Source organism: Haematobia irritans, chromosome 2, assembly GCF_050003625.1.
Source record: "Haematobia irritans isolate KBUSLIRL chromosome 2, ASM5000362v1, whole genome shotgun sequence".
In the NCBI taxonomy this organism is placed as follows: Eukaryota; Metazoa; Arthropoda; class Insecta; order Diptera; family Muscidae; genus Haematobia; species Haematobia irritans.
Window position 1 is genome coordinate 100,062,067 of NC_134398.1, and position 25,760 is coordinate 100,087,826.

Sequence of the window (25,760 nt, forward strand, 5' to 3'; positions counted from 1 at the left end):
ATATATATATATAATATATATATATATATATATATATATATATATATATATATATATATATATATATATATATATATTATATATATATATATATATATATATATATATATATATATATATATATATATATATAGATATATTATATATATATATATATATATATATATATATATATATATATATATATATATATATATATATATATATAATGCTCGTCCGTTGTCTGCAAAGGAAGTAGCCAACACCATGTACTCTACTTGGTACTTACCGCATTTTGGTGTTGTAAACCCAAACAAGCCAAATAAACTTCGAGTGGTAAATATTTGGCGCGGCAGCTAAAGCACTTAATACATCTTTGAACTCTTCGTTGGTTACAGGACCTGAGTAGGCAAAACCATTGTTGAACATTCGACTTCAGTTTCGTTGCCGCTGATATTAGAGAAATGTTTTCTTAAGTAAAAATTCGAGCGGAAGATCAACATGCCCAACGATTCCTCTGGAGAGATGGAGACCGTAGTAAACCAATTCAACATTTTGTTATGACGTCAAGGATATTTGACGCAATCTGCTCTCCCTGTTGTGTACCCAAATGCTGCTACTGCTATTGTTAATAAGCACTATGTTGATTACTTTGTTTGTAGCTTTAATAACGTTGAAGAAGCCTTGGGTTTGTGCAAAGAAATAATTGAAGTCCATGCAAAAGCCGGTTTCGAACTTCGAGGATTTATATCAAATTGTGAAAAATTAGAAGCAGAATTAAACCCTACACTGTTAGAAAAATATGTTTTTCATATGTTCCGATATAAACAAAATGTGTTTCGGACACAATTTTTAAACACAATATATTTAAGTGCAAACATGTAATGTTCCTAAACTAACTCTAAATTTTTGGGACACATATGTTAGTATTATGTTTGGGGCATGAATGTTTCATAAAAATAATATGTGTGAATGTAAACATATATACATTTACAAATTTCGAGTAAACATATATATGTTGTGATATTTTATTCAGAGAGTGACAGAGAGAGAGAGATAGTATAGAGAAAGAAATAGAGATGGAAACCGGGAGGGTTGACGAAAGATATCAACATAACACAGCGAGAGAATCAAAAGAGAGCAACTTGTGTGAAACCGCTTGTATGTTGTTTCGGAAAACTGTTTTATGACAAGGCCAAAAATTTGATATGCTTAAGTCTAAATATTATTTAATTTGAATATTAGAATGAGTATTCGGAGTAAAGAGAATAGACATTTGAAAAAAAAACAGCATGTGCACCAAGAAAAAAGTGCCTTCGGAACTAAAGGAAAAAATGTTCATCAATTTAGTTTAGCCAATTTATTTCCATTAAGTTATATTTTTGTTTAAAATAATAAAATTTACTTGCTTCAGTAAAAAAAAATCCTAAACTGAAAGCAGTTAGGAATAGTTCATTAACTAGAATAAGGCATGGAATTTTACTAATACTGTTTTCTTCGCTGCGTATAAGAATTTACTACTGAACAAGAAAATTTTATTCACTGATAACAGAGCATTCGTAAAAATAAACAAAAACCGAACTAAAACCAAGTTTCCTCAAATTTAGTAAAATTTCTTATAAAATGATAATTGCGACTTCCTTTATAATAGAAAGTTTTTCATACATACGAACAACACTTGGCATAGAAAAATATTTTAGTTCATTCGTACTAAGAAGTATGCAATCCTTTCAAAACTTAAGGAAACACACTTGTTAGAATATAGGAAATTTTCCTAAATTTCTATTGTCTACCTGTAATCGATACCTGTCATCGTAATCGATGTGTTTGCGCGTGGGTGTAATCGATATATTTGCGCGTCGGTTGTTTTTTTAGTTGGAATCGCGTTGTTTTGGTATACGGAGAGATTGTTAAAAAATAATATGGTAAAATAATATAATAAATAACAAATAAAATATATAAAATATTTGTTATTTTAAATTAGTGAGAAAAATTTTCGTTTTTTAAATAAATCTATCAATGTTCGTGATAGTGTATAAAGAAAGAAAACACCAGCAGAATAACAACCCTTTCATTTGTCTTCATTTTGGAATCTTCAATTATCAGGTAATATTCAGTGACGCTAACCTTTTGCAACAAAAATGTTTTATGATTTTTTATATTTGTAGGTATTGAAATTGTAAAAGGAGGACAAAATCGTTAGGCAGCAACTTATTAAAAGTGAAAAGTACAAGAAGAAGAAAAAGTGCGTTTTACAGTTGATAATATCACACGGAAATTGGAAATAGTGGAATAATAAACTAATATTTCAATGAGATTCGATGCTGTTGATTCTTAATAAATATATTCAATATATTAATAAAACATGTCTTTTATTGAAGAAAAAATTGCTTATAGAAATAAATAAAATTGTATTTAAAAACGAAGGTAAGCAGTTCTAATTATGAAGTAAAAGTTTTACCACAAATGTGTAAGATTTGTCGAAATGAATGAAAAAATTTCAATAAAATCATTCCATATATGAATTCAAATTAGTTAAATTTTTTCATTCTGTAGTATAGTGGTATGTAAATATAGGAAAATGTTAACTAATATATGGAATGCATTATTCCTAATTTCTACGAAAATCACATCGTTCAAACAAATAAAAATGTCTTTGGCGCTATACGAAGTTCAACTTTCTTCACAATGAGTTCATTTTAACTTAAAGAAGGGGTCACTTTTTTCTGGGTGTAAGTCTAAATATTATATAATTTGAATAAAGAGAATAGACATTCGGAACCAAGAGAATAGACATTAAAAAAACAGCATGTGTTTTCGCCGTGAGAGCAGCATTTTATGTATGTGTGGACATGTGTTTTGTTTATCATTTTGGCATTATGGGCACAATTTTTTTTGGTTCGTTAAAAGAAATCAGGGGTCTTCATAAAAATAACGAAAGGGCACTATACTCTTTTTAGAGTTGGGACAGTAAAATGAAATAAGGAGGAAATAGTGAAAAATTACACAGTAAAATGTATAAAAACAAAGTTTAGTTCCTCTTTATTAATAAGTAGTCCACGAGGAGTTGACGGACACCTTCAAATATAAAAGCGGGCATTAAGTTCGAGTTTTGCAGCTAAAACAATTTAAAAAGATTATTTTCTTTAAAATGAATTATTAAAGAAAAATAAAAGGCATTTTAGAGCGATGGTGTTAAATGCCAGTAAAAAACTGTTCACGCCTAAATAAATTTATGTTTATATTAATTATAAAATTATTTATGTATGTTTTTACTCGACTCCACGTTCTTCTTTTGTTAGAGTTTTTGAATTCCTTCCAAATTTTAAAGTTTTGTACCAAAAACAGGTTTTTGTTACAAAATTGTTATTTTGCAATAAAAAAATAATATGTTATCCAAAAATCAGTCAATTTCGTTTATATCAAGCACTGTTACTGACTATAAATCTTTAATAACCCACATTTCGAAGTTTCATTATAAAAATTTAATATAGTATAAATATAAATGCGTAAATTAAAAAAAAAAAAAAAACCAATGGTGTTCGGTCGGAGCAGGGATTGAACCCACGCCCCTTTGCATGCTGGTGACTATAACAGCTACGTAGCCCAGTGGATAGTGTGTTGGCTTACAAACTGTATGGTCCTCGGTTCGATTCTCCGTGCAGGCGAAAGGTAAAATTTAAATAATTTATAAAAGTGAATAATTTCTTCAACATTATTTGTATTACAGAAAAAGGTGCCAAGAACTAAAATATTTCGTGGAAGTGAGAATTACGAGTATGTTAGGGAATGAGCACAATGGTCTTTGGGAAAATTCTTCCAAGCATATAATATTTTTGGGCTCAAAATGCTTCCAAACATATAATATGTTCACATAAAACAAATATGTTAATGTTTCGGCAGTATCCAATAATATATGTGCTTCCTGCAAAATATGTTTGGAACATATGTTAAAGAGGCGATTTTTTTTGAGGGTGTGGTGGTTGCTGGGAAAGACTCATGAGAATAATTAAACGCTTGTTGGCCAAGACATTAAAAGAAGAAAAACCACGACTGGAAACTTTACGAAGCGTTTTTATTGAAGCCGAAAATATAAGGAGGAATTGTGCTTTAACATTTTCTACCCCCAAACAAACACGAAGATGAAACATACTCAGCAAAAAAATTTGGAAGTTCTTCAAAAGGCACACTTTAAAAGCACTTCCAGAAGAAATGCTAAATCCAATCTGAAAAAATTGTGAATTTTTGAAAATATTTGAAGTCAAACGTTTCAGACAAGCGTTAGAATCTATTAAAAATTATAAAAATTATTTATTTGACAAAATATTACAGAATTTTTTAATTTACACCCAAAACATTGTATTCGTATCACACCCTAAGAAGTGATGCAAATTCAGTGCACCGGCTGTTGAAATGAATCCGTCAAAGGACGGATGTCCACCATTTGAACCGCCGTTGCACAGAATTTGCATCACTTCTTAAGGTGTGATGCGAAATCAGTGTTTTGGATGTGAATTATGATATTTTCACAAATAAATAATTTTTAGATTCTTTTATGAGTTTTAATGCATTCTTTTTCTAGAATGGATTTGGATTTTTTTCGGCAAATTTTAATAATTTTTACCATTTTATTAATTCTTAATCTATTTGAAACCAAAAAATTTAAATTTTCCGTTATTGTTGTTTTTGATCTCAGCTTAAAGCCATGCATTGACTAAACTAAATACAAGTGTAGCTTAACCAAAAGAGGAAAAGTATGCTTGTCAAATTTATTTGGGCAAAGCCCTATAGACTGCAAGATGGTTGGATGTACAGCTGTTTCGGAATTACCACATTCCTCATCAGCATCCTCTACTTGCAGCAAAACTATCAACCAATTATCAGAATAAATTCGGGTAATTCACTCAACCCAAAGTGAATTACACTTGAACCTTCCGAAAAAGGGTTTGATAGTCGGCTACTACCTAAACAAATTTTGCAAGCATATCTCTTTTCCTTTGTCAAACTCAAATCATCGATTTGAATATAGTTGACTGGGTTTGTTTTTGAGCGTGCTTCCTCTATCTTCATTCGTTTTGTTTGTTATTGTTGGATTCTCTTCAATCGTTATTGTTGTTTTTGATCTCAGCTTAAAGCCATGCATTGACTAAACTATTTACAAGTGTAGCTTAACCAAAAGAGGAAAAGTATTTTCCATTAAAAATATGAAAAAAGTGAGTTATAAAAAAATTGACTCAAATGAACTTCCCGTGCAGCTAAAATAAAGAACTTCTTTGGGAGGACATTTTTGGAAGTGCTTTTAAAGTTGTGCCTTTAGAAGAACTTCCAATTTTTTTTGCTGGGATTTGAAATGTATAACTTTTTATATCAGAAAATATTTTCATATATACATTTTTATAAAACATTACAATTAATTGTCTTTCTACAATAAACGATTAGCTCGAATCTTTAAAAGCAGAATAACTTTTTGGCAAATTTTATTATAACGTGGTGGGGAATGATCCAATGCAACAGTTGATTTATTTTTCTTAAAATGAATTATTAAAGAAAAGTAGCAGCGAAAACATGGCCATTTTATAGCGATACCGGCCTTAAAGGTAAAAATTAAATAAAGTGCAAAATTTAAAAATTCATATTTATTTGTATTTGTAAAATTCATATTTATTTGTATTTATAAATACGATAAATTTTAAATGCTATTAAATGTGTGTTAAATGCTAGTAAAAAGTAGTTCACTCCAAATAAATGTATGTGTGGGTTGTAAAGTTAAAAAATCCTGCAGAAAGCTCCTTAACAAAGCAAAGTCCACAAGAGCTCCGGAGGATTGGGACACTTACAAGATGAATCTGAGAGCATATAAACGAGAACTGAGAAGGTCTCAACAAAACTCTTGGGATGATTACTGTAGCAGTATTGAGAATACGTCAGAGGCTTCCAGACTACGGAAGGTACTAGCATCCACTAACACCGCTCCAGGTTTCATTAAAACATCGGATGGAAATTGGACAACGTCCAGTGAGGAGACGTTGGAGGTACTTTTGGACACACACTTTCATGGAAATCAGACGGTTGAACCATTCTGGCAGTGTAACTGAGGCTCAGCGGTCATTTCCTATCGAGGAAATTGTGTCGGAATCTAGAATAAAATGGGCTTTAAATAGCTTTGGACCATTCAAATCCCCCGGGCCTGATGGAATTACTCCGGCGGAATTACAAGCAGTGGCTGAAAGAATTATCCCCTGGTTGACGGCGATATATATAGGATGTAGCAACTTAGCATATATTCCAGAAAAGTGGAGAGAAACAAAAGTCGTCTTCATACTAGTCAGCTTTATTGAAAGCTCACTATCTGTCAAAGAATACACAATCGTGGCGTTTCTAGACACCGAAGGGGAGTTCAATAATGTCCATCCGAGCTCGATATTAAATGGACTGACAACTCTGAATGTTGATCCAGGCTGTTAGACGAACTTCTAATAAAGAGACGTATTTCAACCACAACCACACTAGGACAAGCAAACATACAAATGTATGTGAACAGAGGCACTCCCCAAGGAGGAGTTCTATCACCTCTTCTTTGGAATGTTGCTATAAACAACCTTCTGGTTTCCCTAGAAAAAGAAAGGATAAAAGTGGTGGCATACGCAGATGATGTGGCGCTAGCAGTCATGGGAAAATTCCCATCCACAATCAGAGATATTATACAGAGAGCTCTCCGGATTACTGAGAAATGGGCGAAAGATAATGGTCTTGGGGTAAATCCAGCAGACAGAACTAGTCATGTACTTCAAAGATCGCAAAACTACCACGGTTAGGCCCATTTCCCTAGGGGTACTGAAATTCCCTTTGGTGAGTGTGCAAAATACCTTGGCGTTATTTTGGACAGGAAGCTGAATTTTAGGCTTAATATTGAACAGAGGGCGAGAAAAGCCACGGTAGCTTTGTACTCGTGCAAAAAGGCAATAGGGATAAAGTGGGGACTAAAACCAAAAATTGTGCATTGGCTATACACGGCAGTAGTTACACCTATAATGCTATATGGTGTTGTAGTCTGGTGGCCGGCACTTCAGAAACCGACTTGTTTAGATAAAGTTCAGCGTATGGCGAGCTTATGTATCTCAGGCGCATTTAGTAAGACAGGAACAGACTCCCTTAATGTCATGCTGCATCTATTGCCTTTAGACATTTTGGCCAAACAGTCAGCTGCAACTACGGCTATGCGGTTGCGCGAACTATCGCTGTGGTCGGAAAAAATGTACGGTCACAGTTCGGTCCTCAAAGTAATGCCAGATGTGCCTAAAGTAGTGGATTACACACTGGCAAAACCACTTTTCGACAAAAAGTTTGAAACTTTAATTCCCAACAGTGAGGCGTGTTGTACACAGACCCCGGGGAATAAAAAATATATAGATTTCGATACTGATGGCTCCAAATTGAATGGACAAGTGGGATTCGGAGTATATTCTAAAGATCTGGAAATTCGAATAGCGAAAAGATTACCTAATCACTGTAGTGTTTTTCAGGCTGAAATATTGGCAATAAGAGAGGTGGTGAATTGGCTGAGAAGTAATGTTCTAAAAAATGTGGGCATAAAAATCCTTGGACTCTGTGTTCCTTAACTCGAAAACGGCCATAGACTGCCGCAAATCTCTCAACGAGATGGCTGAGCAGTACAATATTCACCTAATATGGGTGCCTGGCCATAGGAACATACCGGGGAACTGCGAAGCAGATGTGTTAGCAAGGCTAGGAACTACCTTACATATTCCAGGGGAACTAGAATCTGTTGCTTTGCCTCTGGCCACCTGCAAGCTCTTACTGTGTGAGAAAGCTGTTATGATGGGAGAATTGCAAGGGTTGTAACGACATCAAGCAAATATGGCCCCATTTAAACTTTAACCGCACACTAGATATGCTAGTGTTCTCAAGACGTCAGATATCACTTCCGATATCTGCTATAACGGGTCGCTGCTTGATAGGCGAATTTGCAAAAACTATAGGTGCGAAGTATAATGACTATTGTATAAGCTGTCATGATTTGGAGGAAAAGGAATCAATTAAACACCTCTTGTGTGAGTGTCCTGCTTTTCGTGTAAGGCGTAAGCGAATTTTAGGAGCATATAGCTTTAGATTACTGGCGGACCTGGAAAACGTTAACTTAAGCAGTTTGTTAATGTTTTTGGAGCAATCTGGTTGGTTCCACAAAATTAAATAATAGAGAAGGTTCAGTGGTTAAGACTAGAAGTGCCCATATGTAATAGGTACTTTTAGTTAAATGTGGTATCACAATGGACTGAATAGTCTAAGTGAGCCTGAAATTTAATCGGGCTGCCACTTTAACCTAACCTAACTGGTACTGTACCGAACAGCTTGATTTTTCTAAGTTAACCCTTAAATGCGAACTGTATCTTTTAAGGTACAATCAGAAAACATATTGACTGAATTCTACGAAGTTAAGTTTGTTGCATTTAAAACATCATAACGCAGTTTTAAAAAATATGTTTTCCGGAAAATTTATAGTACTTCTGTGTAAACTGAAACCAAAAATGAATGAAAATTTAAATGAGAATTTAAATGAGAAAACCTACAAATTGGAGAATACTTAATTTTTACCAGAAATTAAATGAATGTTGGTAAAAATTTATGTAATGTAAAAATATCTCTATTCATTATGCTCTATTACAACAAAATTATTTATTTGTAAAAGAAAATTACAAATTCAAGGAAACTGATGAAACATAACTATTACTTGATAAAGAAAATTTTGCAAGAATGCATTTACCGCCATAGGAAGTTCAAGATGGGCGCATTTGTGGTAAAATTTGCAAATTTTAAGAAATTCTGAACCATTTTTAGGGAAATACACATTTAGTAAATCTTTAGGGTTAATTTGTGTATAATTTCCACTCCTGTAGTGAATTTAACTAACGTACGCAAAAAAATATTAAACTCAAACAAACTTTCTCAAAACATAATAATTTCATGAACTAAAATATAGTTAAATTGGCTTTAGTGCCCTAAAGGGGTCAAATTGTTGACTAAGTTCTGATTTGTGATGAATGAATATCAGCAAACAAATTGTTTGATACCGAACTAAAAGGATGGATTTAACTGATAAATATCAAAACAAAAAAAATATCTAAAAAACGAAAATGTCTAAAATTTAAGTACAAATTCGTTTTGTACAATTGAATTAAAAGTAACTTATTCAATTTTTTTTGCAGAATGTACTTTTGTGTTCCTATGAATTAATTCACTAACACTAGTGTCAATAAGGCGATGAAAAGATTTACAATCGAAGCACATTCTACAATTGTTAGTCATCATGGCATCAAATTCAATACTTCTTTTGATTGTATATTTACAAATATGTAAATATTATTTCGTCAATATATTGTGATAAACAGCTTGGTCACATTTATAATATTTTAAAGAATATTGTGAATATTGTGATCTCATTCATAGTTTAATTAAATCACAAAAATGACCTACACCTTATTATGAATTGTCACGAACGCTGCCAGGAATTGGGCTTGTCCCGTAAATTTCACCCTCCTAATTCTTATTAATGACGACGAATTACCCAACAACCAATGTTGCCAACCGCATTCTTGGACTATTACATGGCTCTTACGCTGCTTCTCATTTGTAATATTGGGATTTCGTTAGAGAAAACGCCAGTGATTATTTTGCAATTTCTATTCACAAAAAGTAATGGTTTCCTTTGAAACAAAATTGTATGCCTACAAATTTCTTCTTAAGGACGATAAACTTATTTATGGCAGTCGCCACATTTGCCGCGATTATATCTATAAAACATTTTAAACACGACTATACACCCAGAAAAAAGTGCCTTCGAAACTAAAGGAAAAATTTTTCATCAATATAGTTTATCCATTTTATTTCCATTAAGGTAAATTTTTGTGAGAAATAATAAAATTTACTCGTTTCAATAAAAAAATCCTAAACTGTAAGCAGTTAGGAATAGTTCATTAACTAGAACAAGGCATGGAATTTTACTCATACTATTTTCTTCGCTGGGTATAAGAATTTACTACTGAACAAGAAAATTTTATTCACCGATAACAAAGCATTCGTAAAAATAAACAAAAACCGAACTAAAACCAAGTTTCCTCAAAATTAGTAAAATTTCTTATAAAATGATAATTGCGACTTCCTTTATAATAGAAAGTTTTTCATACATACGAACAACACTTGGCATAGAAAAATATTTTAGTTCATTCGTACTAAGAAGTATGCAATCCTTTCACAACTTAAGGAAACACACTTGTTAGAATATAGGAAATTTTCCTATATTTTTATTGTCTACCTGTAATCGATACCTGTCATCGTTTGTGTTTGCGCGTGGGTGTAATCGATATGTTTGCGCGTGGGTTGTTTTTTTAGTTGGAATCGCGTTGTTGTGGTAAAATAATATAATAAATAACAAATAAAACATATAAAATATTTATTATTTTAAATTAGTGAGAAAAATTTTCTTTTTTTGAAAATAAATCTATCAATGTTTGTGATGGTATATAAAGAAAGAAAACACCAGCAGAATAACAACCCTTTCATGTGTCTTCATATTGGAATCTTCAATTATCAGGTAATATTCAGTGACGCTAACCTTTTGTCACAAAAATGGTTTATGATTTTTTATATTTGTAGGTATTGAAATTGTAAAAGGAGGACAAAATCGTTAGGCAGCAACTTATTAAAAGTGAAAAGTACAAAAGAAGAAAAAGTGCGGTTTACAGTTGATAATTTCACATGGAAATTGGAAATAGTGGAATAATAAACTAATATTTCAATAACAGTCGATGCCGTTGATTCTTAATAAATGTATTCAATATATTAATAAAACATGTCTTTTATTGAAGATAAAATTGCTTATATAAATAAATAAAATTGTATTTAAAAACGAAGGTAAGCAGTTCTAATTATGAAGTAAAAGTTTTACCACAAATATGTAAGATTTGTCCAAATGAATGAAAAAAGTTCAATAAAATCATTCCATATATGAATTCAATTCAGTTAAATTTTTTTCATTCTGTAGGATAGTGGTACATAAATATAGGAAAACGTTAACTAATATATGGAATCCATTATACCTAATTTCTACGAAAATCACATCGTTCAAACAAATAAAAATGTCTTTGGCGCTATACGAAGTTCAACTTTTTTCACAATGAGTTCATTTTAACTTAAAGAAGGGGTCACTTTTTTCTGGGTGTATACACTTTAACAAGTTAACCCTCTAGGACACTAAAGCCAATTTAACCCTGTTTTAGTTTATGGAATTATTATGTTTTGAGAAAGTTTCCAGGACTTTAATAAGTTTGGGCGTACATTATTTAAGAGAACAACAAAAATAGGGGAAATCATACACATATGAAGCAAAAAAAATACTAAATTCGTATTTTCCACAAAATAGTTCTGAATTTCTGAATTTAAAACTTATAACTTTAATCTGCAAGAAAATGTACCTGCTAGATATATTGGTTTCAGACCCCATAAAATATATGCCTATGGGCTCAGAATCACCTCCTAAGTCGATCTAGCCCTTGGTGGACCCCGATGTATTTGTTGCTCGCAGAATTCCAGTCGCAATTAATAAGCGATTTTGCGCATGCCTTATTTGGCACCAGAACGATCTTTGTTCAAAATACCCTTATTTATTAACCGAACTTACTCCTAGTTGCCACAATGTAAACTTCTAAAGAACAAAATAAGCTGCTTGAAATTATCGAAATCGGTTCAGATTTCGATATAGCTCTCATATATATGTACTTCACAATGTAATCTTCTGTAGTATCAAACCGGTTAGATTTAGCTCTCATATATATGTACCGCCGATATTTCCAAATTTGGCCATAATACTTTTATTTATTAACCGATCATACTCAAAGTTGGCACAATGTAATTTTTTTTCAACGAACCTTGTAAAAAACCTTTATAATTGGTTCCGATTTAGATATACGTATCGCCCGATTTTTGACATACCATTATTTATATTATTATTTATTAACTGTGATGTGGTAACTCTGTAGGTATAAAATCAAGTATAGTATTGGTACCAGAAAGGAGGAAATATAAGAGGAAGAAAATTGCTCTTCCGCAAATAAAACAAATGTAAACCGTATAGATGTCGTACAATAATCGCAGCTCTTTGGTGTCACTGGCGTTGCGGTCGAAGCGCTGCTCGGCAGTTACAATTTCAAATTGTCTGTATAATAGAATGAAAACATGTTCAACAAATAACATTTGTTATTACAAAGTAGGTTTTAAATCCTATTTTCCTTAAGTTTTGTAAAGCCGGCAGAGAACAGACTGGGTGACGCCGCTGTATGATATTTGAGAGAAAATTCGACAAAAACTGCATGATATTGGTGAATCTTTCCTCATGACTGACACCTACTGACGTAGTTTTACTTCACAGTTTCGTTCGCTTGTATTTCCTCCTCTCTGCTGGTACATATGCATGTATCACCAGATTTTCATGCACATACCGATATTGCCGATCTTATTGAAATTGGGCACATAAGTTCATATTTGTACAAGGACAGTTCGGAAACTTCTTAGCCTAGCACAAAATGCGCGGTATAAACAGAAAAAAGTTATGTGTTTTGGAAACTTCCATCTCTGTTATGGACACATGTTAAATTTTGTTTCGATCTGGCAACTCCTTCATATAGAAACAGGTGTTCAAAAAGACGCATCCGCAATTTTTGGGTTGCTGAATTTAAACGTGGTCGTACAAGCATTGAAGATGAACCACGTATTGGACGTCCAAAAACATCAACAACAACAGAAATTGTAGCCAAAGTGCATGATATGGTATTAAATGATCGACGAATAAAAGTGCGTGAAATTGCTAATATCATGGGCATCTCAAATGATCGAGTCCATTTAATTTTGCATGAAGAACTACAGATGAAAAAGCTTTCTGCAAGATGGGTGCCGCATTTGTTGACAGTCGATCAAAAACGCATAAGAATGAACATTTCTCAAGCTTGTTTGGATCGTTTTAAGCGAAATATTAATATTTTAAGCGTCGTTTCATAACTGTTGATGAGACATGGATCCACCAGTATACTACAGAGACAAAAGAACAATCCAAACAATTGAGTGAAGCTGGAGGAAGTGCCCCAAAGAAGGCAAAAACAATTCAATCGGCTGGTGAGGTTATGGCAACGGTTTTTTGGGACTTCAAAGGTATTATATTGATTGACTATCTGCAAAAGGGTAAAACAATAAATTGAGAGTAACCTTTTGGATCAATTAACATAATTGTACAAATTCGAGAAAAACGTCCTGGCTTACAACACAAAAAAAAATAATTTTTCATCAAGACAACGCACCAGCGCAGAAGAGTGTTTTAACAATGGCTAGAATCAACGAATTAAAGTACGAGTTGCTTGGCCACCCACCTTATTCTCCCGATTTAGCTCCCAGTGACTTTTACTTGTTCCCAAATCTAAAAAAAATCCTTGCTGGCAAGCGTTTTACCTAAAATGAAGATGCAATAACAGTTTTAAACCACTAATTTGAAGATCTTGAGGAAAACTATTTTAATCAAGGGATAGAATTGCTAGAAAAGCGTTGGACAAGTGTATTGATGTTTCAGGAGATTATATTGAAAAATAAAATTATTTTCGAAAAACTAAAAGTTTCCGAACCGCCCACGTATATAGCCCTCGTATATATACATATCACTCGATTTGCAAAAATATAAATTTTCCGCACATTAAGTTGGTGTCATATCCGCTTAACCCTTTCAATACCGAAATAAACCTACTGTTAAAAACTTTTATTTTTCTTCTGTTTTTACTTGTACTAACAGCATGTAGAACAAAAATTGTCATTTTGAAAACCTACCTCAATTACTTCAAGAGTTATATTAGCTTGTTCTGAAAACTTGATTCTTGAATTATGAGCAAATGGCCTTAAAATAAGCGCTATTTGACCTACAATATCTTTCAAAGTGTGAGAAAAAATACAAACAAGAACCCGAAAATGTATCAGCTATAGTTTTTGTATAAATGTCCATTAACTAGAAACATACAGTAGAAAAATTGTCTCAAATTTTCGTATTTTTCGTTTATTGTTAAAGAAGTTTATAAAAATGTATTTTAGGCTTCACCAATATGGGCAATATTTATAGCTTATTTAAATTAAAGCCTCTACTTTAAAATAACATTGAGAAATAAATCGAAACTAAGTGGGAAAATAGAATTTGGTGTCTTTTTCGAATGTCCTTCTAAGTGGACATCGGTAGTGAAAGGGTTAACTTTTCCAAATGTCAGATAAATGTCTATTAATCGTTGTAATTCAAAATTAAGATAAGACCCCCTGACAGCCGGATTCAGATCAAAACTTTTAAAAAATAAACTCACTTCTTAAACGACCTTATTCAAATAATAATAATAATTAGTAACAAAATTTTCTAAAATACGGACATCGTCTGAGATTTGGGTTATTTTATTAACTCCCCTCAAATGCTTTGGTGTGTTTACTAATTCAGTAGCGTAGTCGGTCCGCCCGACTTTCTACTTTACTCACTTGTTTCCTTCAAACTACAAAATCTTCTTTAACAAGTGACAAAAAATAATAATTATGCCTAAATAAATAAAATTTTCTTGAATTTGTCGAAAAATATTTACATATTTTTGTGGTATCGGCGTTTGTAATACAGTTAACATTTTCTAAAACTAATCAAAGTTTTCATTCTTTCTGGGTGCCACCGTGGTACAATTGTTAGCATGCCCGACTTGCATAGACAGGGTCGTGGGTTCAAACCCAGTTTCGGCCAAACACCAAAAGGCCCCTTGTCATTGAGCTGAACATAGAATCGGGCAGTACTCAGTGATAAGAGAGAAGTTCACTACCGTGGTATCACAATGGACTGAAATATCGGGGTGCCACTATACCTTACCTTTACCTATGTTATATCTACATACCTATGTTATATCTACATACATCAACTAAATTTCCCATTAATATTGTATTATTCATCAAACCTAAAGAATCCTTATTCTCAATTTCTTTTTTTCTGGATTTATACTTTACTAAATCAATTGCACACAGAAAAAATATCACCAAAATATTTCCAATCAAAAAGTTAATGGAATCAGAAAACTTCTTCAATTAAAATCTTAATTATCAAGTCAAATGAAATCTCCCTACTTTCTTATTATTAATAAAGATTTATTTCATTGAAATTAAATATTTTAATGAAATGTAAAATCCATTTATACACTTTCTGTGCCTTGAAACCCATTGTCGTGTTGGCAATACTGCATGCAGGAAGAGGGTGTTCTATTTCTTAATGGTGTGTGTAGTATGTGGTTTTGAGCGTGTTGATTGCTGTCGTACGATAATTGGTTTGCAAGGTGTGTGATTCGTATTTCATTACGACCATCTTACACAAACATATCAATGAGCTTACATACGAACACTATAGTGTTCGTTAGTATACTAACATTCATATTATTGTTACATACAAATATGTAAAACTAAAAAAATGCCTTAATTCTCATTCTTGTCTCCATATTTTGTTGCAAATCCCTTCAATACAGTTACTGATTTAATTTTATATTACACCATAATACCTGTGCTTTAGGGATCCCCTACAAAAAAATCAAGGTGCAACAACTTTTTTTGAAAAATATCTGTTGGTTAAGCCACTCTTGCAGTTAACAACGCATGGTTTCAAGCTGAAAAGAACACAATAATAATGATTGAAGAATAAACCAACAATAACAAGAAAAAATATGTAAAACTAAAAAAAATGCCTTACTTTTTGGGAGTATAAACTTCTCATTCTCGTCTCCATATTTTATTGCAAATCCCTTCAATTCAATTAATGATTTAATTTTAGATTATACCATAATACCTGTGCTTTAGTGGTTCTCATTGGGATTTAACACTTGCGGACTCAGTTATTTCATCAAATGCGTACCAAATACGAACGCTCTTCGCCATTATCATCACCGCATGTTTTCCTTCACAACTCATTCAGTTACACGCATAGAAGAAACATGATTGTCACAATCATATTCGAAGAGCAAAATAATATGATAGGAGCTATTTTTGCGGCGACCATGTAACATGTTCACCTGCAACCATGTTTGCTCATTGAACATAGTTGAAAAAAAAAATAAAATTGTCCTCTTCTAAAATACTAACATATTATATTGATAAAAATAATTTTGTTTGAATCAAAAGACAATGGTCACGATCTAAAATGTTATGGTATTCGTCAAAAAAAAAAAAAACTTTTTTCGTCGTCGAAAAAAGAACGCCACTTGTATTTATAATGTCGTGCAAGCAAACATCACGTAGTTTTACACCATTTTGGTGCAATTTCAACAATAAGTAATCATTCCATATTTACGTCGTGCAAACGCATGTAACTGCAAATAAAAATAAATTTTGCAATATAGAAAATTCAGAACAAAAAACAGGTACATTTTTTCAATTACACTTCCCTTTTTAGCTCAAATAAAACCACGTTCCACTTATGAATAAATAAATTAACACAAAACACTTTAATTCCGTATCCTCCGTCCATTCCAAGCAACAATCAACACACGACTGACGCGCAAAATGAAAATCGTGTGTACCTGCTCAATGGTTTTATAAAAATCTTTTCGCTGCAAAAAAGTGGAAAAATTAAATGGTCACGAAAAAATGTACATACCCGAGTAAAAATTGAGAGATCTAATTTGATACGATTAGATATAAGCAGATCCAAAAAATGGTAAGATCTAATCATATCTAATTACTATGGAATTAGATCTGATCAGATCTCAATATTGGCCTAGATCTAATGTTTTAGATATAATCATATCTATCCTTACATATAGTTGGATCTTATGTTAGATCTCGTCACATATGGAATTATATATAATTATATCTTATTCTGTCTCATCATATCTGGGTAAATCTACTTAGATCTAAAGAGGCCAATTTTGAGATCTAATCATATCTAATTAGATCCACCAATTTTTACACGGGTAGTTTTATGACCAAAGTATGCACATAGTTTTCCCTGGAAAATGTAAAAAAAAATTGAATGGTTAGGTACATGATTTTCACAACCATGTAATGGTTTCAAATTCTATCATTTAAATGATAGAACATGTTTGCGGCATTTGAGAACCATTTAAATCCTTATTGCCAGCATACATTTTTCTCGGCTAGAATATTCTTTTCACAAAGACAAAATACATGGTTTTCGCGACAACTACACTGTTAGAAAAATATGTTTTTCATATGTTCCGATATAAACAAAAAGTGTTTCGGGCACAATTTTTAAACACAATATATTTAAGTGCAAACATGTAATGTTCCTTATCTAACTCTAAATGTTTGGGACACATATGTTGTATGTTAGAACATATTATGTTTGGGGCATGAATGTTTCATAAAAATAATATGTGTGAATGTAAACATATATACATTTACAAATTTCGAGTAAACATATATATGTTGTGATATTTTATTCAGAGAGCGACAGAGAGAGAGAGAGAGAGTATAGAGAAAGAAATAGAGATGGAAACCGGGAGGGTTGACGAAAGATATCAACATAACACAGCGAGAGACTCAAAAGAGAGCAACTTCTGTGAAACCGCTTGTATGTTGTTTCGGAAAACTGTTTTATGATAAGGCAAAATATTTGATATGCTTAGGTCTAAATATTATTTAATTTGAATATTAGTTGAGTAGAGTAAAGAGAATAAACATTCGGAACCAAGGGAATAGACATTTGGAAAAAAAAACAACACGTGTTTTCGCCTTGAGAACAGCATTTTATGTATGTGTGGACATGTGTTTTGTTTATCATTTTGGCATTATGGGCAAAATTTTTTTCTTGGTTCCAAGAACTAAAAATTTCATGGAAATGCAAATTATGTGAGGGAATGAGCACAATCTTCTTTGAGGAAAATTCTTCCAATCATATACTATATTTGGGCTCAAAATGCTTCCAAACATACAATATGTTCACATAACACAAACATATTAATTTTTCGGCAGTATCCAATAATATATATGCTTCCTGCAAAATATGTTTGGGACATATGTTAGAGAAGCGATTTTTTTTGAGGGTGTACTTTCTTGTTCCACGTGGTCATAATTTTAATTCACAAAAACATTGTATTAAGAACTTTCATCATAAGTTTTTATAATAAAGTACTTTTGCTTAAAGTAAGTTGAATTTTAATGTATGGAAATTTTCATAATAGTACAACGGTTTGTTGTTCCTTTAATTATTTAATTTCTCTGTACTGTGGAATGAATGATTTAAAAATAGTTTAGTCGTCGGCATTTTAAAGAGACTGTTAACCAATTTTTATTATCGGGCTTCCCAAAAATAAGCAGGAAAACCAAAATAATACTGACTTTTTAACTTGGTAGGGGTATATAAATCGTATGGTGTTGTAAAAATTAACTAAAATACAATGTTATAGATTAACTAAAATTTAAGAGAATTATGACCTAGACAAGTTAAAATCTTAAGGACTAAATCATGGTCAATATTACTACAGTTTAGTTCATTTTGCAATGGAAAAGGGTACACTGTTTTTTCAGTATATTTAATAATAATGTTATATTTCGTTTTATATTGTACTTATCCTCAGAAAGATCAAAATATTTATAGTATTTATTAAATTCACCATATAATCAAACGTCATTGAAAAATTTTACGTTCCCAATTAAACATGTGATTGATTCAATCACCTTTGTGATTGACATTGAATGATTTTGAGCGATGGAGAGAAAGAGCGAAAAGAGAACAAGAGAATCGCTATTTATTCAACAACGTATGATGGAGAGATCAGTCTGTGGAAGTAACTCGTAACGAAGAGTTGGGTTTTTGTTTTTCGCGTAAATTGAAAAACATGATTGGCGACATTCTGCCTGCTGTGTTCGTAATGTGTGCATAAATATTTTAAACGCAACAACAAATCATAGCAAAGGGTTAAATAAATAAAGTGCAAGCAACAACAACTGGCCACGTGGTAAAGGTTTGAAAAAACTTTTATCAAATATATAAGAATATAAGAATATTTTTTCAATCAAAAGGTGGGTACCGTATTGACCTTTTAAAATTGTAATTTTTTAAACTCCTAGTTTTCTTAAAGCCAAGAGCAGTATGGGTTTGTTGGAGGATACACCTTCAAATTGCGGAGTAGCGATGGCATTAAATTGCATTTTTATTTTACCTGACTTTTTCAGTTAGAACCCAAGTAGAGAGCAGCATATCTGATATATAACCTAATCAGCTGCATTACAATCTCTATGTAATGGTAAAAAATTTGTTTCTTTTGGATTTAAAAATATGAAAAATATCTGAAAATAATAAAAATATGTATTTTACATTAATATTTTTTATATCCAGAATTTGCAAAGTATCGTCAATATAATACCAAATATTACATTTCTTTGCCATTATTTTTGTCTCTGATTGGTTCAAATTAGAGGTGCAAAATCTGAAGCAACTCTCGTGAATGTGCGTGAATGTGACTAAAATAAATATGTCGTGCGTGAGTAATAAAATCGCCTCGTGAATGTGCGTGAATAAAATTTCTGCAAAATTACGCTCACGAAAAAATCTAGATTTAATTCTTACTCGTATGTTAACTGAAATTGATTTAGCTGTCGAATTATATTTTGTTTATGAATTTTGTACCTTTGCTCATTCTCGGTTGAAAAATGTCGCGAGTCTCGTGAATTTTTCCTGAGTCACGTGAATTGTCGTGAATCGTGCGTGTGCGTGAGTCTGTAAAAGTAGTTCGTGCGTGAGCGTGCGTGAGTACTGCTTTAGTTTCGTGAATGTGCGTGAGTGGCTACGACACTTATCGTGCGTGAATAAATATTTAGCTTCGTGAATGTGCGTGAGTGTGATAGAAATTTCACTCACGCGCACACCTCTAGTTCAAATTTTAATAGACGATTTCAATTTGTGGATATTTTGGAAAGGAATTGTTACCAAAATTAAATTAAACCGAGCCCTTTAATACACCTATGCTAAAAGACTTCAACAGCAAAAGATTATAAATCTGCAACCTGGAACTAAGAATTGAACTTGATATTCTATGCAGGCAAATTAACTTGTAGTTGAACAAAAATAAGTTCTATTTGTTCTGTTTACTTTTAGAAAAAACTAATTTAGCTTACAGGCTGCTGATTATTGGAAATCTAGGCGCATCTTCATATTAGAAGGAACATGCTGACATGGTTAATATGATAAGGAAGACAATGATTTGTATAGTTTATTTTTTTAACCCTTTAGTTGTTATTGATCGTAATTGTATGCCTAACTTATGTTAGAACAAAACACACAAATAACAGGAACTAAATTCTTTTGTCTATAGCATAATTCAGAAAAATAAAATATTTATATATCTTTTATTTCAAGTAAAACTAAATACGATTTTGGGAACGCAATATATACATTTTTTGATTGAAATTTATTGCCAATATCAATTAATAATTTAATTGAATCAATCAAATTGTTGATTGCTTTTTGTCGCGAAATTAATTAAAATTTTAATTGATTCAATTAAAACAGTGATTAAATTTTATGTCAAAAACCACACCCAGAAAAAAGTGACCCCTTCTTTAAGTTAAAATGAACTCATTGTGAAGAAAGTTGAACTTCGTATAGCGTCAAAGACATTTTTATTTGTTTGAACGATATGATTTTCGTAGAAATTAGGTAGAATGCATTCCATATATTAGTTAACATTTTCCTATATTTATGTACCACTATACTACAGAATGAAAAAATTTAACTGAATTGAATTCATATATGGAATGATTTTATTGAACTTTTTTCATTCATTTGGACAAATCTTACATATTTGCGGTAAACCTTTTACTTCAAAATTAGAACTGCTTACCTTCGTTTTTAAATACAATTTTATGTATTTATATAAGCAATTTTTTCTTCAATAAAAGACATGTTTTATTAATATATTAAATATATTTATTTAGAATCAACAGCATCGACTGGCCTTGAAATATTAAAACACATTTTTTTTCTTCTTCTAGTACCTTTCACTTTGAATAAGTTGCTGCCTAGCAATTTTGTCCACCTTTTACAATTTTAATACCTACAAATATAAACAAAAAAATCCTAAACCATTTTTTTACAAAAGGTTAGCGTCACTGAATATTACCTGATAATTGAAGATTCGAAAATGAAGTCGAATGAAGGGGTTGTTATTCTGCTGGTGTTTCCTTTTTTATAAGCCAATTTTCAAAAAAACGAAAATTGTTCTCACTAACTTAAAATAACAAATATTTTATATATTTTATTTGTTTTTTATTATATTATTTTACTATATTCTTTTTTAACAATCTCTCCGTATAACATAACAACGCGATTCCAACTAAAAAAAAAAACAACCCACGCGCAAACATATCGATTACATCGATGACAGGTATCGGTTAAAGGAAGATAAAAGAAATGTAGTAAATTTTCCTATATTCTAACAAGTGTGTTTCCTTAAGTTTTGAAAGGATTGAATACTTCTTAGTACGAATAAACTAAAATATTTTTCTATGCCAAGTGTTATTCGTATGTATGATAAGATTTCTATAATAAAGGAAGTCAGAATTATCATTTTATAAGAAATTTTACAAAATTTGAGGAAACTTGGTTTTAGTTCGGTTTTTGTTTATTTTTACGAATGCTTTGTTATCAGTGAATAAACTTTTCTTGTTCAGTAGTAAATTCTTATACCCAGCGAAGATAACCGTATTAGTAAAATTCCATGCCTTATTCTAGTTAATGAACTATTCCTAACTGCTTTCAGTTTAGAATTTTTTTACTGAAACAAATAAATTTTATTATTTCACACAAAAATTTAACTGAATGGAAATAAAATGGCTAAACTAATTTGATGAACATTTTTTCCTTTAGTTTCGAAGACACTTTTTTCTGGGTGCAATCACTTTTTTAATTGATTCAATCACACAATTAATTGATTCCGTGACAAAAGTCAATTAAATTTTTAATTGAAAATCGTTTTGGTTTTCGATCAAAGTGGGTGATTGATACTGTTATTTTCATGATTGAAGACATTTTAATTTAAAAAAATGATTGAATCCGCGATTTTCGTGATTGAATTAAAAAAAAAAAGTGTGTGCATAAAACAGATATTCAGCATGGTACGTCTACTTTTCAGTGTAGGTAATTTGGCACGTCTTTCATTGCACCCTAAAAAAAAATCGCTTCTTTAACATATGTTCCAAACATATTTTGCAGGAAGCACATATATTATTGCATACTGCCGAAACATTAATATGTTTGTTTTATGTGAACATATTATATGTTTGGAAGCATTTTGAGCCAAAAATATTATATGCTTGGAAGAATTTTTCCCAAACACGATTGTGCTCATTCCCTAACATACTCGTAATTTTCACTTCCACGAAATTTTTTAGTTATTGGCACCTTTTTCTGTAATACAAATAATGTTGAAGAAATTATTCACTTTTATAAATTGTTTAAATTTTACCTTTCGCCTGCACGGAGAATCGAACCGAGGACCATACAGTTTGTAAGCCAACACACTATCCACTGGGCTACGTAGCTGTTATAGTCACCAGTAGATAATTATCGTTTTAAGTTACATTTATATAGCATAGTTTGCAGCGCCCACGAGCCCATGCAAACATAACATTATTTAACAGAAACTTACATTTGTTTGCCACGTGGAGCAGTGGTTAGCATGTCTGCCTTGCATACAAAGGGTCGTGGGTTCAATCCCTGCTCCGACCGAACATTTTTTTTTTTTTTTAATTTACACATTTATATTTATACTATGTTAAATTTTTTTAAATGAAACTTCGAAATGTGTGTTATTAAAGATTTATAGTCAGTAACAGTGCTTGATATAAACGAAATTGACTGATTTTTGGATAAAATATTATTTTTTATTGCAAAAATAACAATTTTTTAATAAAAATCTGTTTTTGTACAAAACTTTAAAATTTGGAAGGAATTCAAAAACTAACAAAAGAACGTGGAGTCGAGTATAAACATACATACATAATTTTATAATATAAACATAAATTTATTTAGGAGTGAACAGTTTTTTACTTGCATTTAACACCATCGCTCTAAAATTCCTTTTATTTTTCTTTAATAATTCATTTTAAAGAAAATAAACTTTTTAAATTGTTTTAGCTGTAAAACTCGAACTTAATGCCCGCTTTTATATTTGATGGTGTCCGTCAACTCCTCGTGGACTACTTTTTAATAAAGAGGAACTAAAGTTTGTTTTTTTACATTTTACTGTGTAATTTTTCACTATTTCCTCCTTATTTCATTTTACTGTCCCAACTCTAAAAAGAGTATAGTGCCCTTTCGTTATTTTTATGAAGACCCCTGATTTATTTTAACGAAAAATTGTGCCCATAATGCCAAAATGATAAACAAAACACATGTTCACACATGCATAAAATGCTGCTCTCAAGGCGAAAACATTGCAGTTTGTTTTTCAAATGTCTATTCTCTTGGTTCCGAATGTCTATTCTCTTTATTCAAATTAAATAATATTTAGACTTAAGCATATCAAAATTTTTAGCCTTATCATAAAACAGTTTTCCGAAACAACATACAAGCGGTTTCACAGAAATTGTTCTTTTTTCATTCTCTCGCTTTGTTATGTTGATATCTTTCGTCAACCCTCCCGGTTTCCATCTCTATTTCTTTCTCTATACTCTCTTTTTGGCGCTCTCTTAATAAAATATCACAACATATATATGTTTACTCGAAATTTGTTAATTTATATATGTTTACATTCACACATATGATTTTTATGAAACATTCATGCCCCAAACATAATATATTCTAACATATTAACATAGATGTCCCAAACATTTAGTGTTAGTTTAGGAACATTACATGTTCGCACTTAAATATATTGTGGTTTAAAATCGTGCCCGAAACACATTTTGTTTATATCGGAACATATGAAAAATATATTATTCTAACAGTGTAGTTTATTTTAACTCGCTTTTTGGACATTCTGACTTTTCCTTAGTTTTTTATTCATCGTAAGTATCTTCACATATCTTGCTGAAAAATGGAAGGAATAATGAAAATTGTTAAAAATTAACATGTAATAAAATATAATTTTTTATCTCTTTAAATTAGGTTGTAATTTACCATTTTGGCGGCATTTTCTTAAATGGTGTAAGGAATTCAACTTTTCTTAGATAAACGCACCTCATAAAGTTTGTACATGAAACAATTAGAGAAATAATGAATTAAGTAATATATTAACTCATAACACTGTGTTGTTATCGATGTGAATGAGATAATACAATAAATATTCTTGTCAAAAGAAAGCCAAAATTTAATATAAAACTTACCACTTCTCTATTAAATTTTACGCTGAGGAGAAATACAAAGATTTGCCCGAATCCATCTGGGGTTGCTCTTAAATTAAATATTTTTTTACAACAAAGAAAAACATGAAACTGGTAAAAATAATAATAATAATAATAATTAGCAAATAATAATATACATAAAGAATATTATTTTGTAAAAGAAAACCTGAGGTGTGACAAACAATTTTCCAAATTCATCTGGAGTTACTCTGAAATTTAGGGAGCCACCGTGGTGCAATGGTTAGCATGCCCGCCTTGCATACATAAGGTCGTGGGTTCGATTCCTGCTTCGACCGAACACCAAAAAGTTTTTCAGCGGTGGATTACCCACCTCAGTAATGCTGGTGACATTTCTGAGGGTTTCAAAGCTTCTCTAAGTGGTTTCACTGCAATATGGAAAGCCGTTCGGACTCGGCTATAAAAAGGAGGTCCCTTGTCATTGAGCTTAACATGGAATCGGGCAGCACTCAGTGATAAGAGAGAAGTTCGCCACTGTGGTATCACAATGGACTGAATAGTCTAAGTGAGCCTGATACATCGGGCTGCCACCTAACCTAACCTAACCTAACCTACTCTGAAATTTAATATTTATTTTTTACATTGAATATTAAAAATTAAATTAGATAAAACAATTTCAATATACTTTCCATTTCAGCATTTTTGTTCCTTCGCCATCGTACATCTCATCGCGAAAATATTAATAACATTCATTTAAAAGTTTTAATAAACAAACACCAATATATGTCTCAAAAAACCAAAATATTCCATACCTTTATATTCCCTTGTTGCATATGTGCTAAAAAGATGCAACAGCCCACGCCAACACCAACTATACAACTGAAGCATGCCAAACAAAACCAAGCAAAACCAAAACATTCCTTATTTCAACCGTCGAACGGAACGGACGTGTTTTTTTAATGGCGGATAAAATAATCGTAATAAGTACCTACTACGAATTTCAAGTGTGGTGGGATATTAGGCCACCATGCAGAGAAATTCAAAGACATCCACTGGGTTGCTAACTTCAGGGCCCAGTGGACGAGTATCGACTGGAGTTATAGATTTGGGCAATGACCAAGAGTTAGGCCCAATTAGTCGACCTGTAGACGGGTCGACAGGTGGCGACAATTTGACAAGTCGGACCTTTTCCAAGGTAACGGCATCAAAAGGAGGTAATCCCTCACGAAAGAGATTCAAAGAACGCAGAAATGCTTTGTTTATCCTAAAGAAATTAGGATCAGTCGACCCAAGCACGTTGTCGGCTAAACAAAGCGATTCCTTAAAATGGGCTCAAGGAATTCTTGAGGCTGGAAAAAGGGAACGATCACCGGATGAGCTGCCATCCTCCAAAAGGGATCAACGATCGT

At 31.8% G+C, this 25,760-nt stretch overlaps 1 protein-coding gene and 1 long non-coding RNA gene across 2 annotated transcripts in view; both read left to right on the plus strand.

The window, feature by feature from the left end:
- The window catches only part of LOC142225870 (pseudouridylate synthase RPUSD2-like), a 515,296-nt gene that overhangs the window by 18,696 nt on the left and 470,840 nt on the right, over positions 1-25,760 (plus strand). The gene's annotated exons all lie outside the window — the stretch shown is intronic.
- Positions 10,360-10,845, plus strand: LOC142223490 (uncharacterized). The gene is made up of 2 exons (XR_012718758.1): positions 10,360-10,588; positions 10,651-10,845. It is a non-coding gene; the product is annotated as an uncharacterized LOC142223490 (long non-coding RNA).